General features: G+C 44.8%; 1 protein-coding gene across 11 annotated transcripts in view; it reads left to right on the forward strand.

The window, feature by feature from the left end:
• The window catches only part of ENOX1 (ecto-NOX disulfide-thiol exchanger 1), a 1,853,609-nt gene that overhangs the window by 1,653,628 nt on the left and 182,309 nt on the right, over positions 1–17,672 (forward strand). The gene's annotated exons all lie outside the window — the stretch shown is intronic.

A 17,672-nucleotide genomic window follows, 5' to 3' on the forward strand; every position in this document is an offset into this window, starting at 1 on the left:
AACTTCAAAATGAAAAACACTTTACAGAAATATCAAAGCGCTGCTTTGATAACCATTGAGTTATGGATGCAATTCTAATTAGTGGGTTGTTTATAAATCGCACGTGCAAACTCTTCTGCAGCGTTTATTATGATGATAATGCCTTGTTTCACTGTGAAAACCTTTCCTTGTTACAATTTTAAAGTATGCTGCATGTAAGTGGACCTTAATTTCTCCTTGTATTGTTTTTGCTGTAGAAGAACAAGTTACTTCTTACCTTGTAACGTTCTTTCGACGGGATGTTCCTCCGACGTATTCCTCATCTTAGATATCTCCTTCCAGCTCTGCTGGCCTCGGAAAATGTTTTCTCTAGAGGGCGCTGCGCGTCGACGTCCTCCGAGTCGATGTCCTTCGACAGCCGCCGTATCGACGTCGACGTCATCCTGCCTATAAAGGCCGCGCGCAGCGTCCGTTGCTCAGTTCTGTTTTGTAGCCCACAATAATACTTTCTGGACTAACTAATCACCCTGAAGGAGCGTAAGCTGCAACAACAAGGGAAGTAGAACTGCGGGGATGGATGGGAGGGTCGATGAGGAATACGTCGGAGGAACATCCCGTCGAAAGAACGTTACAAGGTAAGAAGTAACTTGTTCTTCGAAGGGATTGTGTCCTCCAACGTATTCCCCATCTTAGATAGGCTCCCATAGCAGTATTCTATTATTGGAGGAGGGATTACTGACTTCACGCTGTCTTCTATTGATGAATAGAATGCAGTACAGCCCTTCCAAACCTAGTCTCTTGACTGGAGGAGGAATCCAGATTGTAAAAACGTGTAAAGGTATGGACAGACGACCATGTAGCAGCCGCACATATGTCTTTAACCGGCAAGCCTCTTTTGAGGGCCGATGAAGCTGCAATACCTCTGGTTGAGTGAGCCCTAAGGTTTTGAGGGGGCTCCTTCCCTGCCAGTTGATAACATTCCAGAATGGCTAGAATGATCCATCTGGAAATGGTCTGCTTAGTTATTGGTAACCCCAGCTTGTGACCTGCGTAACCTACAAACAGCTGGTCTGCCTGTCTTATCCTGGCTAGTCTACTAATGTAAAAACTTAAAGCCCTTCTAGGGTCTAGCCTGTGTAACCTCTCTTCCTCTTTCCCCGGGTGAGGAGGAGGATAGAAAGATGGTAGGGTAATCTTCTGAGTGATATGGAATTCAGAAACCACCTTTGGGAGGAAATTAGGCTTCACTTGCAGGACAACTTTGTCTTTGTGAAATATAGTATGAGGGGGTTTACAAGAAAGAGCTTGTAATTCGCTCACCCTTCTAGCAGATGTAAGTGCTATTAATAAAACAGTTTTAAGGGTAAGGAATCTTAACGAACAAGAATGGAGAGGTTCGAAAGGTGTACCCATCAGGAAAGTTAGTACTAAGTTTAAATCCCATAGGGGAACTTGGAATGGTCTTGGGGGGTAAACATTGGTTAACCCCTTTAGAAACTGTATTACCAAGGGTAATTTGAAATAGGATGGTTCTTCCGCAGTACGCTTAAAGATGGATAGCGCTGCGAGATAGCCCTTAATGGTGCCAACCTGAAGGCCTGAATTTGCCAAATATAGTAGGAAGGACAAAACCATTGGTGTACCACATGAAAAAGGGTCGATATTCTGTTCTCTACACCAGCTGCAAAATCTGTTCCAACGGCAGCGGTATAAAGACTTTGTTGCTGGCCTCCTTGCCGAAAGCAACACCTCCATAACATCATCAGGGAGGTCCCAATCCTTGTACCTCAGCCTTTCAGAAGCCAAGCGTGAAGGTTGAGAGTTTTGATGTCTGAATGGAGAACCTGACCTCCCTTCTGTGAGAGTAGGTTCTCTCTGAGTGGAAGTCGAATTGGAGGGCAGATGGACAAGTCTAGAAGGTCCGGGTACCACGTTCTCCTGGCCCAATCCGGGGCAATTAGGATCATGGTTCGCCGGAATCTTCTCAACCTCCTGATCATTTGAGGAATGACAGGGACCGGTGGGAACGCGTACAGAAGCGGAAACTCCCAGTCCACTATGAACGCGTCTCCCAGAGCTCCTCTCGGGGGAAATTCCCTTGAGCAGAACAGGTCGCATTTCCTGTTTAGGCTGGTGGCGAACAGATCTACCTGATGGGTTCCCCAAAGGGCGAAGATCTCTTGAAGGACTTCCTTAGCTAGCTCCCACTCGTGGGAGACTGTGTTCTGCCTGCTCAGAGCGTCCGCTGTCAAGTTCTTCTCTCCGGCTAGGTGAACTGCCGATAGAGAGATTCCTTCTTGGATTGCCCAAAACCAGAGCTGCATCGCCTCTCTGCACAGGGGTAGTGATCCTACGCCTCCTCTTTTGTTGAGGTAATGCATGGCCACCGTGTTGTCCGTCATTATCAGGACGTTCTTCCCTTGTACAGCTGGCAGGAACGCCTTCAGCGCAAGTCTGATGGCTCTCAGCTCTAACAGGTTGATGTGTAGTCTGGACTCCGATGGAGACCAACGACCGCTGATGGTCAAGTCGTTGGCGTGGGCTCCCCACCCCGTGAGTGAGGCATCCGTGACTACTGTTATCTCCGGCCAGGGTTGCCAAAACTGTTCTCCTTTCAGAATGTTCTCCTGACAGGCCCACCACTGAAGGTCTCGAGCCACCCTGCCGGGAACCTGAAGAAGATCTGTCATTCTCCCTGAGAATTGTGACCACTGAGTCCTCGGTGCCCACTGGAGGGATCTCATTCTCAGGCGAGCCTCTGGCACTAGGAAAATGCAGGATGCCATGAGGCCTAGCAACCTCAAAAAGTCGAAGGCTGGGAGACGTTGGGCATGCTGGAACTTGGTAACCAACTGTAGAATATCTTGAGCCCTCACCTCTGGTGGCGAGGCTTTTCCCAGGGAAGTATCCAGGATCGCTCCTATGAACTGGAGTCTCTGCGATGGTATCATTTGTGACTTCTTTAAATTGAGGGAGAAGCCCAGTCTGTGAAGGAAGTGGCACATGTGATTTAGCTGGATCTGAGCTTGTTCCGGAGAAACAGCCCTGATCAACCAATCGTCCAGGTAGGGGTAGACGTGAATCCCTTCCCTCCTTAGACTTGCAGCCACTACCTACATTAACTTGGTGAAGACCCTCGGGGCGGAGGTCAGCCCAAATGGCAGCACTCGAAATTGATAGTGAGAGTTGCCAATTGCGAACCTCAGGTATTTCCTGTGTTTGAGATGGATAGGCACATGGAAATAAGCGTCCTGAAGGTCCAGAGATACCAACCAGTCCTGGAACTGAAGGGCCTGGAGGATCTGAGAAAGAGTGACCATCTTGAATTTGTCTTTTCTGAGGAATTTGTTCAATTCTCGCAAGTCCAAGATGGGTCTCATTCCTCCGTCTTTCTTTGGAATGAGAAAGTAAGGGGAGTACCAGCCCGTGTTCCTCTCCGCTACAGGTACTGGTTCTATGGCACCTTTCTCTAGCAGGTCCCAAATTTCCTGCAAGAGGAGCGGATCTGGAGCTTTCTGAGAGCTGATCCCCGGTGGATGACTCTGAGGTATACGTAGGAAAGGCAGGCAGTAACCTTGGGCAACTGTTTCCAATGCCCAAGCATCTGACGTGATAGCCTGCCATACCGTCAGATGTTGAGTCAACCTGCCTCCTACAGGTGTCCTGTGAGGGAAGTCCTCAGAGTGGTTTTGGGGCGGCTGATGCAGATGCCGATGGTAAAGAGGCACCTGCTGTTGCTGCGGCTTTTGAATATCTACCCCGTCCACCTCGGGTAGTTCTTCTTTGACCCCTTTGAGCCGGTCGTCCTCTACCTCTTCTGAATGCGGAGTAGAAGCGAAAGGACTTGCCCCTCGCAGAGGTTCCTGTGGGACGAAAAGGAGTCTGACGGATTGCAGCTCCTAGGGATTTTGCTGCTGCTTTTGAAGTTTGCAGTTTCTCTAAACTGTCATCCGCCTTTTTCCCGAACAAAGAAGAGCCATCGAATGGCATGTTCAAGAGCCTGGCTTGCACATCTGGGGCAAAACCCGACTTTCTCAACCAAGCGAATCTCCTGGTTGATGTACTTGCCGCCATTGCTCTGCTGATACTGTCAGCCGAATCAATGCCCGTCTGGAGGGATTCGCACATAGCGTCTTTACCGTCCTGTATAATATTCAGGAACGCATCCCTTTCTTCTCCCTCCGGGATGCAGTCAGCCGCTGTAGAAGCACACTCCCAAAGTGTATGGCTGAACCTAGCAAGGGTGCAAGTAGCATTAACAGATTTTAACGCCATGCTACATGCTGAAAAGACTTTCTTTGCCATAGCATCATATTTTTTACCGTCCCTGTCCTGTGGGACGGTAGGATAAGCCGTCTTGACATCGGTAGAGGATGCTGCCTGTACCACCAGACTTTCTGGGGATGGGTGTTTAGACAAAAACTCTGGGTCTGTAGAAGATACCCTGTACTTTGTAGACAGTTTTTTATTTACTGCTGGTACTACATCTGGGGTTTCCCAGTTTGTCATGATCCTTCTCTGAAGAGCTTTATGAAAAGGCACCACAGGATCCTCCTGTGGGCCTTTGTCAAGAATATCCGTGAGGTCATCTTGTTGGAAAGATTGTGAAGGTGCAGACCACCCCATGAACTCTGTAATCCTGGCCATTAAGGCTCTGTAGGGGGTTTCAGCATGCTCCCCCGGGTCTGGCTTAGCAAACTCCACCTCAGGGGAAGTGTCTAACCCACTTGCCTCATGTAAAGAATCATGAAGATCCTTTAATCTGCACTCTTCAGAGGAAAATTCCTCTCTAACTGGGGTTACAGGTCCCTGTAACTCAAATGTGTCTTCCTGTTCAGACAAATCACCCTCTTCTAAAATTGAGGATACAGTTCTCAATTGTTCTGAACTCATAAAGGGAGTAAATCCCATTTCCAAGGCAGAGGGTGCCGAACTTGTCATTATTGGCCTCGAAAACGTCGATGTCGTCGACGCCGACGTCGAAGGCTTCGAGCGTGGCGTCGAAAACAGAGGCGGAGGCCTCGAAGACCTCGACAGAATTGGAATTCTACTCGACAATATCGAAGCCATCGACGTCGAGGGCCTGGGGATAGTCACTGGATGTGTGGTAACCGTGACTTTTCTTGGCGTCGACGCCGGTGTCGAAGCCGGCGTCAAGTCGACAGACCCGTGTGTCGAAGGTCCCTTCGACAACGGCGTCGAAGACATCGACCTCGACGTCGACGGAACCTTCGTCGACGGCGTCGACGGAACCTTCGAGGAAGGTTTGGAGGTCATAGTCCTGCTCGAGGGTTCGAGACGCGCTCGAGAGGTTTCTTTCACCGGGTACTGCGACTCGCGGCGTTTTTGACCTTTGGGTCTTTCGACCAGAGCATCGCTCTCGGCAGTCTTCGAGGTGGTCGAGGCCGCTTTCTCGAAGACGCTCATCATATTTTTTCGGAATTCCTCCCATTCAGCCCGGGAACTATGTTTCGTGGGGCAAGGGATTCTTTTTGGCGAAACATAGGAAGAGGAAGATGGAGAAGGGGATCTTCGACGTCTCCTCTTCGAGTGCTTCGATCTCGAGGAGTGATGAGACCCACTCCGAGACCTGGAGCGCGAATGGTGACGAGGAGACGAATGTCTCGACTTCGTCGACGAAGAAGAAGCTTTAAAAGTCTTACCTTTCTCCAGCTTCCCCCTACGCTCCTTCAGGGCCTTAGCTGTCATGGACATACAGTCCTCGCACTCCGAACAATGGTGTTCAGCTCCCAAACACCACAGACAAATTCTGTGAGGATCGGTCAACGACATCTTTTTCCCACAATCTCGACATTTCTTGAAGCCGGATCGAGGAGTTGTCGGTTCCGACGAGGAAGCCATCGAGTACGGATCGAATAACTCGAGGTAAATAGGATTAATCTGACTAAGAACTGAGCAACGGTATTCCGAGGCACTGAGTAAGCGCGGAAAAACGGAACTGAACAACGGACGCTGCGCGCGGCCTTTATAGGCAGGATGACGTCGACGTCGATACGGCGGCTGTCGAAGGACATCGACTCGGAGGATGTCGACGCGCAGCGCCCTCTAGAGAAAAAATTTTCCGAGGCCAGCAGAGCTGGAAGGAGATATCTAAGATGAGGAATACGTCGGAGGACACAATCCCTTCGAAACTGATTTTTGGCACTGAAAATGTGATGTTGGCAATGGTTACCCACATACTGCATGAAGAGGCTTTCTCAGTTGGCAATGGGCCACTATCCCAAGACGATGTGCCCAGTCGAAGCGATGGCCAAGTGCTTAGTTTGTGCGGCAAGGAGGGACGCAGAGTCAGGTGTTGCGAGGTGGACAATCATCAGAGTGTGGATTGCCAGGGAAAGAGGAAGCCTCTGTGGGAAGGAGAGCTGCCATGATAAAACATGTGACCACCTGCCTTTTTCCCAAGATGCACCCAGCCAGACTAAAAAACATCAAAACAAAAGAGTTAATGGCTGGAAGGTTTAGAATTAATCTTAACCTCTGGCATTGCTCTGGAACTATCCAGACCATTGTTCTTCGTCTGCCAAGCCATTACAAAAGGGGAAAGACCATTTGCAAATCAGGCTTGGTCCCACCCCAAAAGGGCAGTCCAGCCCGAACTGCTTGGTCACGTCCCTTCTGCACGAGACCACAAGCAACTCCGGACATGTTTTGGCCTCATTGGGCCTCATCACAGAGGAGTAGTTTGGTTCTCTAGGGCCAGCAGGCACTGGACCCACGTCGGGGCATACCCGTCCCAGTCGGGGTGATTACAGCAAAACAAAACAGGTGATGACAAGAAGGTTTAGAATCAGTCTTGACCCCTGGCATTGACTAAAGGACATGGCAGCCAGCAGAGAAATGCAGCAGAGCCACAAATGCAGTGGTACACTGGTGGCGCCTGCCGGCCTGCTCACTTATTGGCTGACTGCAATTGCATGGGTGCTAATGCTTTAGACATTTTTTAATACAATATTATACTAGTTTCAATCATCACAGAATGCATCCATGGTACAGTTTAGTCACATGATTGAAACATCTAAAATGAAGTGGGGGGTTGTGGTTGACAGCGGACAGGTCTGCATGCCAAAGGGCAGATAAGTCAACTGATGTCCAGGGCTGTGGGGGGAGCCTATGGTGGAGCAAGTCATCAAAGTGACAATCCAATTTGCAGGACACTGGTAAAAGGTGCAGACTGTACAACACACAGCAAGATTCGTGAACGTGTGAATGCCAGACATTTGTGAAAGAAGTGTGGTCAAAGCAGGAGCGATACAGAAGAAATGTGCAAAAAATATAATTGAATGTAATGTGGCATGGGGCCACTAAAGAAGCTGTTGATTGATTTACATATTAAAAAACATTGTTAAAGGAGTTTTCTTTTTTTCTGCTTAACTCTTATGTCCTATAGATTTTCTAATGTATTTGTGTCGTTTTCTGTGAGTTTAACTTTCTTTATTTTTTTTGTTTTAAACATTTCTTCTGTTGTGTATCGAAACAATGGGCCTCATTCCGAGGCTGGAGGTAAGGGTTAACGGTCACCGTTAATGGCAACGGTGACCGTTAACACTTACCACCATATTCCGAGTTCCCTTTTGCGGGTTGGCATTTAACGCCTGCTTTTAGCAGGCGTTAAAAATCCAACCCGCAAAGGGACCTTGGAGTAAATTATGTTCAATACCTGCATGTTTAGAAAAAACATTATTAAACCTATCTTCATTTAATTCTCAAAATGTCTAAATATGCCACACATAAAGATTTTTTTTGTCCAGTTACTTAGATACATTCACATTTCATCACAAAAATCGACATTAAATAAAACCTAAATGGCTAAGGCCCTGCATCTAACAAGGACTGTTGCTGATTAGGTGAAATTAAGCCTGAAATGTAGTGGTCACGTCTTGAAATGGAAGTAGCTAGATGTCATACACCCTTACAACTGGGTCTTCTTCAGGACCATTGAACACTTTCACTAAACGACAACATGAAATAACAAAGTCCATTTTAGGTAAACAAATCAAAACTTCACGGTAAAAAATCAATCTTAATAGCCATGAAGAATTGTATGTGGGTGGATACAAATATACACCAGGGTGAGTAAACACATTGCAAACGATGTTCCCAAGTTAGAAAAGAGGACAATATACATTTATTAGACTTAACCAAATTATGCAGATTAAAGAGCCATTTAACATACTTGCTTAAACTGTTCACCAGGGGTGAGGAGCCCTATTGAGGAAAGCGCCCCAGGGTCGGAGTCAGAAAGCAGCTACCATGAACTTGCTAATCGCAATGGCCCAAGTGTACCTTTGTTGGATTTGTGTTTCTTTTATAAGTGGGAGGGACCTGTGACAGGGCCTGCTTGTAGGTCCTGTCAGGGTAGAGAGGGAGGAGCCCAACCCCTGCCCCAATACAGTGCATAAGTGAGCGACCCCCTCCCAACACCTTCTTACCAGATGCAATGGCAGCACTGCTGCCAGAGATGCCACCACAGCAGGGGGCAGCAGGACGCGGTGCCAGAGAGGCCAGGCTGCACACAGCGGCTGGGTGTGAAGTATGGCCATGGGATGTCAGAGGGTGTTACGAACATGACCACACTGGTCAGATGAGAAGAGCAGTCAATATCCCAGGATGCAGCGGCTAGGACAACATCGGCCATTGCAGCAGGAGGAGTGCGGGGTTCCAGCTGGCAGTGTCAGCTGGAGCACGCATATACAACAATGTAACCCACTAGGCCACCAGGGCTGTAAAAAATAACCTGTAGGAATGGGCAAGCCAGTCTTCTAGGGGCCTGAGCCCCACCATTTACCACCAACTAAACTACCAGAGATTATAATATTAAATGGTCCAAACTGTTGGGAATAAGGGTTCCCTAAGGACCAATACATGGTCCAGGTTGGAAACAGGGCAAGTCTACCTGAACAAAGGGGCGGAGCTACAAGCCCTTTTAAAGTCTCTAAAGCCCTTCCCTGTCACACAGCCTTAAGGAATGTAAGTTATTAGATAAGGTATGTGGCCAATCCTGTGAGGGGGTGGGCTATTTAAGGAGAAGCATGATGAGTGTGCGGTGTGGGTTTGTTGGGTGGGGACATGAGGTGGAGAAGGATGTCCAAAAGACCAGAGAAGGCGAGAGCGAAAGGAGTGCAACGGCTATTGGGGAAAGAGAATTTGTGGAGTGTTTGTGTGTGAGAGTAAGGAGTGTGTGGAATAGAGTTTGAAGTGACAGTAGCAATTGAGAGAATGGTAGTGAGTAGTGGTAGTGGCCGTGAAGGATACGATTGGAAGTAGAAGAGGTAGTAGGGCTGGTATTTGGTTGTAGTGGACAGTAGTGAGTGTTAGTGAATATTAGCAGCAGTAAAATAGAGAGGTCACATTAGTGAGAGGGAGCAGTAGTAGCAGAAGGAGTTGGGTTAGGAACTGAAAGGTGATAGTAATGGAGGAGTAGTAAAGGTACAGAGGGAGTTTAGGTGGGAGGATAAGACAACAGCAGAGGTAGTAGGAATTAACAACTATAGTATGTGATGGTTTTGAGAAAGAGGAGGAGGACACATTTCATAAGGGTGGCTATAGGTGGAGTGTGAACATCGAGGGACCACAGATGCCGAGATGAGAAAATCTGGGAGCAAGTATAGGAACAGGTCAGGTACGAGCGGGCCCGAGATAAGTGAGAGTGACACCGGGCGAAAGAAGGAGCATCCCTTACTCCTTGGAACACTAAGCGGGATAGGTCAGGGAAGGATTAGAAGATCCTGAGAGAGTTAGGCAGCCAGTGATTCAGGGAAACCCCAGTAGACTAAGATAGACCGAAGACCTATGGAGGTCACTGATGAAACAGTGGCTAACATCCCTGTTAGGAACACCTGGGTTAGGTAGTGTTTAAACCGGTGGGAGTGAGATAGAGAGGGACTGCCTAGCTCAAATTTCCCTTAAGACTCTGATGGGCTGTAACATTTTCCCAGAAAACCCATGGCCCAAACAATTGTTAAAGCCCCAATAAAAACACCCTTGAAACTACTTTGGGAGACAACGTGGTTAATTGTGGCGGGCTGCCCCATCAGACCAAACTCAGGCTCATATAGGATTCCGGACAGAGGACTTACTTATTTTGTAAAGACATCCTGATGAGCACCTTCTTATCATTTCTTTATACATTAGGGCCCATAACCTTGCTTGGGACAGTATAGGTGTGTGATGGATAATAAAAGCAAGTCAGCTACAGTGCCACCTTGTCCGTCTCCTGGTTCTGATCTACCACACCAGACTAAATGAACAATCAACCTAAATCTAACACTGGAAAAGCCAGAACTGAATACCAATCTGGCTATCTAGATTTAGGCAGTCATGTATTTCATGTATGCAGTGTAACATGTAACTATAACATTTACTGCATTTACTACACACGTGTATTTATTTGTCTTTTAATGTGTGAATTGGTTTAATTTAAACCGTACACAGTAAAAATAGTAATATTTACAATGTAAGAGACCAAATTACAATCATTACAATAAAATACATACATTCATCCATAAAAATCATAAATTGTGAAAGGAAAAAAAGGAAATTTAAAATACACATTTTATTATCATGTGCAATGTCACGATTAATCAGCCGGTCACTCTCAACTCAGGGAGTCCCCCCCGGCAAGGTGGCGTGCTCCCAAAGCGCTTATACAGATTCAAGTTTAGTGAGGCCTCCAACCCGTCTCAAAACACTCCAGCAAGAGATAGGAACCAGGCCGGTATTTAGTAAAAATATATGTTTATTTAAGGTTTGAAAAAATTTAATAGCAACCAAAGCATCAGTCACCAACACTGTGGCATTACACAATATCACAAATTCAAAGTTCTTGCACCAATTGCCTGACTTATATTTCTGATTAACTTACAGATACTACAACACACAGGTAACATTTTAAAGTTGGCAGTCAGAATTTACATCAGATTTCTTGCAAATTAACCAATAGGAAACATACAAAATACACTGTGATTGCTTATTTTGCCACAATACTCCTTTCTCCCAGCAATCCATAAACTCCAGGCATCAATTAGATATGACCACTCTGATCTGAATGCAAGGTAGAGGTAGTGGGAATACAGTAGCAACATTGTTTTGTTTTGTTTTTTTATTTGAAAGGCAAAGTCAAGAAAAAAACTCAATGGGAAAATCGTTTTGGGTTTTTTATTTGTATGAAATGCAAAGTCAGGAAAGGAACTCAATGAGAAAATCGTTTTGGGCTTTTTATTAAGGCGACTAAGGCGCAGCTTAGAGAAAATCGTTTTGGGAAGCAAGTAAATAAATGGAAATTTTGTTTCGCTCCCTCTACATTTGCTTGAATAGCAGCGTTTTAGGGTTACTTATTTTGGGAATATGGACAGAAGACAGGGATTTAAGAAAGGTAGAGTCACGCAAGTACTTTATTGTCTATACTGGCTCTAACACACTGGGCATGAACTTTGTTAGTTTCCAACTCTAACAACACTGATTTAACTTCAGTTCAATGCACTAAGGATCTACGCACTTTCCCCCACTCCCCACAATTTAATGGAAAGGATTAAGGCAGGCAGATCCCAAAACAATTCAATTTAAATTAAAGTGGAATTAACTTGAATTGGATTTAATACAATGTTTAATGGGTCTCTCCAGTACCACCCCCCTATCCGCTATGCGAGATGGAGATTAAGTCTGGCAGATCCCCCCCCCCACACTTTTAATAGCTTTGGGATATATCTACTTACATGGGAGTCCTTAGTTATGGGGCATCCACAGAAGCAGCAGGACTCCTCTGAGGACAGCACAGATGTGGTCAAAGGCTTCGGTCAAGGATAGTCCCCAGCACCCAGATTCCTCTGGCCCCTCAAATGGCCGGCCCAGCTAGCTTCCAGATTTCCCAGTCTCTGTTTCCCACGCAATGTTTAAGGCCCAGCAATAGTGTGGGAAAGTCAAGGGAAAAATCAAAAGTCCAAAGAAAGGTTGCAAGAGTCAAAAAGTCAAAGAAAGATCAGCAAATCAGTCCCTCTCAGATAGAAAACTGAGTTATTATAGGGCTGGTGACACTCCAATATTATCATATTTCCCATGCTACAGATTGTCCCATTCTCTCCCTTCACTTCCCACCAGGGCGGCCACTGGTTGCTGATAGGACAAGAATTTGGGATGTATGGGGTATGGAAGCTGAGGGAGGAGGAAAAATACAGAATTTCAAAATGGCAGGTAGCTTTACACTTTTGGGTTCTGAAAAGCTAACAACGTGGCAGCTACCCTAATTCTTCAGATAATTGCTGGGACATATATATTTTTGAATTCTATATTTTATGTCAAGTCACAAAATACTGATTTTATTTTGGCATGCCCTTTCTGGGCAGAGCTATTGTTTTTCACAATTTGCTCCTGAGCCGAAATAGCTACAAATCTGCCCCTTCCTAATTGCAAGCTTACTTCCATAACCTATCATCACAACAACTTTCTATTCCCTTTGAATTATGGCAAGGCCGGAATCATACTTTTTCTCATTACTCAAGTTGTATCCATCACACAAAATCTGTTTTTACATGTGCCGGCAGGTATTTTAACCCCTTTAAAATGAGTCTGGGGTGAGATCAGGGAAACACACAATGCTCTTTGTATTTAAGAAAATGTTTTCAATATTAAACATATGGCAATGCAGTACATGTGAGGTAACTCCATATCTAGCCACCACCTATTCTTAGGTTCCCTTTCCCTTCTGTGACATGATCATGACATCTGGCTGGCTCATGTGATCATTCCCCTCCACTCCTCGGATTCAGAGGTCTTTTTAGGAGCTAATGCACAGTTAATGGGGAGACGAGATCCTTAAAGGTAATTTTTGCTGGCTGTATTATCTGCATCACCATAGTTCAGATCTCTCTTGCAACATTTCTTTATATTTTAACTGAAGCTCCAGGCCTGTTTCCTTGATAAGCCCAGCCCAAAGGTCTAGGGGTCACAGTTCCAGATACAACCAGTTCAGTTAAATGCACAATTCTGAGAAATGGCATTTACATTTAAGAAAAATATTTATACATGACATTTTGTATTGCATTTCGAATTGCATCCAGGCTTGCTAGCAAGAAATATGTTCTTTCTTTACAGAATGCTTGACAGAAATACATTCACTCTTGGTATTATTTACACAGAGAGGCCATAGTTACATAATAAACCAGTGTTCACTTCTACAAAAACGAAATAGGCCTTTCTCTTTACAGGCTGTCATTTTATATGATGAAAATTAAGTCGCTTTATTCCTGATAAACTCAATCTGTCACTAAACTTTATTTCTTAAATGTCAGGCATCATTCCTCCTTTGTATTTGTCACATACCTTTCCTTTCAAAGTATATTTTCACATGTGTACTGCAGCAGTTTTAAGTCTGCAAAAAGGTGCATTTTCCCAGTTTACACAAAGTCAGCAATCTGCAGCACATGTCTTTTTGTTTGCCTCTATTGGACACAGTTAGAATCACAGTTCTAAGGCGCAATCTCCTCCAACTTGGTGTGTCTTTGTATTTTACTTAAGTTGCAATAGGCCCATTGTTGTTCATTCACTAGGCCTTATATTAGGAAACAATGTTTTGTACTGTCTTTTCTATTTCAATGGAAATCCACATTAGCCAGCTTCATCCGCACAATAGGGGCCTACCATGGCCTCACCATCTCTGTCGCTCTGGGGCTGCCTTTTTACCCCACGGCAATAAGGAGCAGTTAAATTACCACCTTAAAACAACCAGATTGATTCTATACAAAAATGTGATAACTGTGACTGATAAAGCTCTTTCGTAACCCAACAAAATATTGTACCAGAAATAATTATCATTGAGCCAATATGCATCATGTACAAGTCACAAGAACAAGATATTTCCCTGGCCCTCATCGAACTGCCCTGGCTCCCGCTGCAAGCCTGTATCATCCTCAAATCCAGTTGCATTATCTACAAGGCTGTCACCCTGAAGTCCCCAAGCTACCTCACTGAGAAACTCCACATCTCCAGAGGCCTGCAATCAAAATCAAAGTCAAAATCAGACTTGCCCCATCACTTCCACAGTTCAGGAATGCGCTAAAGGTCTTCCGCTTCAAGGAATGGCTCCTCCCTAATACCTAGGTCCCCACACTCTGCACTTGGTGATCTACTCTGCACTGTTTCCTCCCCTGGTTGCTTGTAGATCCCTTGCTACCAATTGCCCATCCTCACCCTCCCCTGTTAGCCCCCAGTCCCTTTTCTCTGCTTCCCTCAATATAGTCTTCCCCCCTATGATTGTAAAGGGCTCTGTTGCTTCCCGAAGCTACTTCTGTGCTTGATAAATACCATAATAAGAATAAGAATAAAGTTGCTCAGTGATGGGCATTTCACCACCACTTTCTTTTGTAAGTGCATGACAATACTTTCCTGACACATATTCATGAAAGGAGAGTACACTTGATTTTTAATACTGTTGGAAAAAGGAATACATGACACCTCATGAAATTGCAAGCAAATAGATTGCCTGGTTTGGTTTTCAAACTGGAAATGTAATGCTACCACTGGCTTCTCTCCATGATTTAGAAAATAATTTCCAAATAACGTATAAACTATTGCCAGTCCTTGGGCTTTCCATATATTATTCCAATGCAGTAAGGCATACTTTTAGATGACTAGAGAAAGTTATATTTTAGTAAAGTTTCTGTTAGCATACTATAAGTTTGAACTTCAGCAGAATGCATTCTTTGGGCTCTCAAGCATTTTTGCATTGCAATTCGGGTATGTTACTGGTGTGGTGCAAAATCTGCATTATGTGTCAGCTGTTCTCAGCAGGTGACTTCCTAGATCCGACAGGAATGGAAGAAAAACACACATGCGTGGTGTCGAAAGGCACCATTCAGACATCTCTCACTTTAGATTCAGGCAGTCTCCAGTTTCGCTGACAAAAGCACATAGGAGCAGGTCGATAAGTAGGGAGACTAATAAGTAACGCAGAGCAGTAGTCAGGACGGAATAGTATGAGAGCAGAGATAAGCAGCTTAGTCGCATCAAAAGAAAGAAAATATTGAACTTTAGGAATGCTGAAAAGTTGGTGACGACAAGAGCGTGAAATTTTAGAAATGTAAGAGCAAAAGTACAGAGAGGAATCACAAATTACACCTAGAGTACATGCAGAAGAAGACAGAGGAAGATCAGATGGAGGAAATGAGATAAAGGGGGAAGAAGTGGAGGAGGTAAATGTGAGGCAGGGAAAAAAAGAGCATCTTAGTTAGTTTTTTCTGTAATAAATGTACAAATTGAGCATGCATCCATGATTGTATAGCAAAAAGACAGGAAGAAATCATAGCATAAAGTGGGTCAGAGGAGGAAAAGAAAAAAACATCAGCATAGAAGAGAGAATGAATGAAGAAACAATAGAGGAAAGGGTAGAGGTATGAAGAGAGCAAGAAAAAGAATCCAGGACTGATCCCAGTGGGACACCATATTGAAGAGAAAATAGGAGGGACATGTATCAGCCCAAGTGACAGAGAAGGAGCGAATGGAAACCTAGGATTGAAACCACAGAAAGCAGAGCCAGTCCAATGAGGAGAGGATAGAATGAAGAGTGGTGTCATCAACAGTACCGAATGCAGCAGAAGGATCAAAAAGAATAAGAATTGAAGAGCATTTAGACGTAAGTTAGATACACTAAGAGGAACAGTTTCAATAGAATGAAGAGGATGGAAACCCGATTGGTGCTGTGAAAGAAGAGAATGGAGGAAATCAAGGTAGAAAGACACTTGGGAGTAGATGATTTGTGTCCCGGGAGGATAGCTCAGCTGCAACATGCTTGCCTTGGAAACAAGAGGACACGAAGCAGCACAGGTTCGATCACAGGTCCGTGCTTAGAAACCTCTGTGTATTAAGTGTGTTATAAATACACAACTAAGACATATTCCTGTAACAGCGCCTCGATGCCCCCGGGCTGTGTTTGCGCTTTTAAAAATGCAAATAAATAAATAAATTATTTGTTCCAGAATTTGTGACAGAAACGTAAGAAGGCAAATAGAGGGAACATTAGCTGGAGCAGTCTGCATGCTTGAAATCATTAGGAAAAACTGTATTAATGAATGTGTTGATAAGGGAAGTCAGAACTGGCAGTATGGGGGTAGATTTTTGTAATAAGTGGTGATAGTAACGGGACAGAGGGGAAGCCATGAAAAGAGCACGACAGAAAGCAGTAACAAATTCAAAAAGAAGAATGAGTAACGACAGAGAGCAACAGGTGGGGTGATATGGAAGTAAGCAGGGTTACTAGAGGGAGTAACAGAGGAGTCTAATTGAGCAACGTATTAGAGAAGTTGGGAAAGTCCATAAGGGAGAGTGAGGAAGTAAGAGAGGGACGAGTTGGGAAAGGAGATCGAATGCTGTTGGGAACCTGAAATAAACAACAGGTGTGGGTAGTATGAAAGTGTAGCATGAGAAAAATAAAGCTTTTTTTGCAATTAACAGGGAATAGTCATAGGATTAGTGTAGAGAAGAGAGCTAAGTAAGGTCAATAAACGAGTGAGATTTTTCCAACAACGTTCTGCACAAAGTCAAGACAAGCAGATAGAGAGGAGATGAGGTGTAAGCCAAGGTGGAAGAGGTTGACGGGAATGGCGACAATGAGAGAAGGGTATATAGAATCAATAATATTTTTATATTTAATATTTGTTTCATTTCCTTTTTTCATTTTACAAAATGCAGCATCCATGTAAAAAAAACACTGCCTTTTCGACTGGTGTAATGAGCTTACATGCTTCTTTTTAAGATGATCTCCAAGTAACATTTCTCTCCGACTGGGTCCCTGTGGCATGTAACATTCTGTTTGACACGTAGTTGGCAACAAGTTTACAAGTTGGCAACAAGTTTAGCAACGCGTATGATAGGTCTTCCCAGTTAAAACCAGGCCAAAAAGGAAGGTGTATCATTTGGTGGATTCTGAAATTACAACACTCATGGTGTGCTGTCACACAAAATCGAAAACTCAAGCCCATCAAGGAAACAACGCCATGCCAACACAATGGCAATGATGGGTACCAAAGCCAACCGACAAGCCTGCCTGTGTGCATGCATTGATCCGCAACGTCCTCCACCAGGCTAGGTCAGGGTGAGGATGGAGTGGAATTAGTGAGGTGGAGAGATTACAGAGGGAGTCCTGTGTGTTGAGGGGTTGAAACATAGGATGGGCTGTTACACTGCTTTTGGCAGGCTGTAACGTGGGAACTCAGTGGGAATGAGGCTGCCAGGGGAGCATGCAGGAAGAAGGCAGTTGACTGCAGAGACCTTCATAATTCATCAAATTAGGTTTTGCCTGACTGTGCACTTTCAAGGTAATGAAAAAATCTGATTGCTTGCTTATGTTGAGTATTACTCTAATCATGGCATGCCAATGGATGAATGCACAACAGGAAGGAAACATCAAATCAAACACACTCTTTATACATGTTAAGCAAATCAGAAACGTCATTCTCTATGTTTATGCTGGCCACAGGTGGCTTCACCACCTTTCAGCCAAAACTTAAACTGGATTGCCTACTATACACAATACACCAGGGGGTGAAAGTGGCCACTGAGCCTGGCCATTGGCCAGGCCCAATGTCTACTCTGAGATGTTTGGCAGGGCCTGCAACATGGCTGAAATCCATATTCCAGGGACTGCGGCCATGGTTACATGTCTTTATACCAAAAAGATTTTATAA

Source organism: Ambystoma mexicanum, chromosome 7q, assembly GCF_040938575.1.
Source record: "Ambystoma mexicanum isolate Mex_15411 chromosome 7q, UKY_AmexF1_1, whole genome shotgun sequence".
NCBI lineage: Eukaryota > Metazoa > Chordata > Amphibia > Caudata > Ambystomatidae > Ambystoma > Ambystoma mexicanum.